Consider the following 2,950-nt stretch of genomic DNA (forward strand, 5'->3'; position numbering starts at 1 on the left):
AATCTTCAATATAACTATTGTTGCCCTGGCTATCTTTAAAGAAAACCCTGAATGAACATTATTAAATCCGTATTTGATTTTCCTAGTATAGATTGTATGCTTGTCTGAAAAGGTAAGTTTTCATGGTGTGTTTATTAGTTTCAGGGATTGAAGAAGGATGAATGTATTTTGGATAGGAACTGTAGGGCGGGGGGAAGCCTGTGAGAAGTACTGGGCGCATGAACATGAGGGGTGATTCTAGTCATGGACAGAAGAAGGTTGTGTAAGCAGTTACGGTTGTGGCTGAGATGGTATAACACAACCTGTCTTCTTCCCTTTCCCAAAACTTTTTTTCTAATAAATGAGACTTTAGACTCACAGTACCAAAGCAAGCAAAGTCTGATTCCTAATAAAAACTGGAAGGAATATTTGTACAATACATACTCTCTTAAGTTACAACATTAATGCCTGTGTGCATTGAACCTATATGCAAAATATGATGCAAACATTCCTAGACCATGCTAATAAATTGAAACTTGACCAACATCTTTTGTTGCTTTGCTGTTAGGTAAAAGCAATAACTGTTACCCTATGAAGGCTTAATTACAACTTACTTCTAATTATGTTTAAAACAAAAAAGTGTAATTATGTCTGTACTGTCTTTTGAAGCTCCTTAATGTACTGCTGGCTTGCATTCCATTTCCATTTTATTGGGTTAAAGCAAATAGGCATTGCTTTGTAAACATTGCAGAGAATATTTGCCCATAATACACACTGCACTCAGCCTACAGTCAGTATACACTTATTTCTGTACTACCCTTTTTTTCAAACTAAACACCAGACATATAGGGCTTGATTTAGCAAAGCACACAGGACTGAACAGAATAAACTATTATGTGTGAACTTGGTGATCCAGCAAACCTGGAACGGATCTAGTCCAGGACTAAAAACCGTTACCAAATAATAGTAAATGATTTTGACAAACAAATCCCAAGTTAGCTGGATCCAGGTACATCCATGACAGCCTACCTTCTCTAGTCTTGGAGAGCTTTAATAAACCAGGCCCAGTCTGCAAAGACTAATGCAGTTTGTAAACTTTAGAGAAAGTGTGGCACTCTGTCCTTTGCAGTGCTAGGTCCCAGGTTCGAATCTTGGCCAAGACATTATCTGCATGGAGTTTGCAGGTTCTCCCCATGTCTGCGTGGGTTTCCTCAGGGTACTCCAGTTTCCGCCCACATTCCAAAAACATGCAGTTAGGTTCATTGGTTTCCCCCCACAATTGACCTTAGACTGTATTAATAACATTTGACTATGGTAGGGACATTAGTTTTGAGCTCCTATGAGGGACAGCTAGTGACATGACTATGGTGAAGCGCTGCGTAATATGTCAGCGCTTTATAAATATTGAGTAATAATAATAATATTATTATTATTAATAATAATAATAATAATAATAATAATAAGTATAATAATAAAGGGTGAGAATGCAAGCAGAATTGCATCAGTGTTAAAAAAATCTTCAAAGCATAGCAAACAGCCCCCATATGTTGCAAGTCTCTAATAACTAAACTATATGATATTATCTGGTTTTGTTTCTGTATGAGTTAATAGCAGCCACAATTTCTGATATAAGGCAGTGAAAACAGATTATGTTGTTGAAGGACTGCATTTACATGAATGTAAATGTTGTATGTTTCTTTGCATCATATGAGCATTTATCAACCAAATTTTAAAATTTTAGTAGACAGCCAATAAGGTGGTTGTAAAGAAAAAAGTTATATATAATATGTACTTTACCCATTCTAGGTGGCAATGTTCTCTGTAAGAGGAAAACAGAACAGTCCTAAAGAAGGACTTCTGTAAATTTTAAGGTACTTTTTGTTCCCCAGGAATCTCCCCAGAAGGACAGTCATGAAGGTAAGTATACAATCTATTTTATTACAGATAACCTAACTTGCAATCATTAGCAACCATTATACAAAAGGATCTTACCCCTATCTAGATATGCCATACTTCTTCTGGCAAACTCCTGGGAAATACAAATCAGCCCAAGTGTTGTGTACAGACACACCTGCAACTGACTGTCTCCTTGTGAGATTTAAGGTACTTATTGCGCTCCAGAAATCTCCCTGGAAGATTTGCCATAATACGTATATCGGCCTGAATTATTAACGCTCTATTAGGTTGGAGAAGATAAATTTTCATCAGTGAACCTGTGTGATCCAGCAAAGTCATTGGCTATTTGTTAGCACATGTTTTCAATCCTAGACCAGATCAGTTGCAGGTTTGCTGGATCACCTAGGTTTACTGATGAAAGTGTATCTTCTCCAGCCTTGGAGGGCTTTAATAAATCAGGCCCATAATTCTATCCCACTGTCTTAAAGGAGGAGCCTGCACTGCGTTGCAAAGTCTACTTTACCAAACAAAAAATAGGAAAGTTTAAAAGAAACACAGAAAACAATCAAAACATGTCAGAAGTTCCTCACACCATTCAAGACAAAATATCTGGTCTGGAGATTTATTTAACTCTCAGAACTTTTTTTATACTCTTCTAAAAAACTGCATGTATTGATATAACCTTTAAACATTTTAGACTTTCACAAAAATCATGTTGTCATTTTCAGTTAGTGTCAAATAAATGCAAAATAGAAACCATGTTGTTTTCGAAGCATTTGTAAAGGTATTACATCACATCACAGGTGCTGGTTGCCTGCTGACAGGACACTCTTTTCCTCTTTATGCAATATCCAACCTCATTTTCCCTGTGCACTTGAAAAACTCATCTCTCTCTAACACCATAGAAGTTATCTTGGGTGTTTGACATATAACCCATATTCATCCTCTCACTTTGGGGAGCGAATATCTGTTAAGTATTTTACATCTCTCTACAGATAACTTTTTCTCACCAAGCAGTCAATCCACCAAGTCTATTCCACCAGTGTTTTTAACAGGACTACCTTCATGGAAAATC

Source organism: Pyxicephalus adspersus, chromosome 5, assembly GCF_032062135.1.
Source record: "Pyxicephalus adspersus chromosome 5, UCB_Pads_2.0, whole genome shotgun sequence".
Lineage (NCBI taxonomy): Eukaryota > Metazoa > Chordata > Amphibia > Anura > Pyxicephalidae > Pyxicephalus > Pyxicephalus adspersus.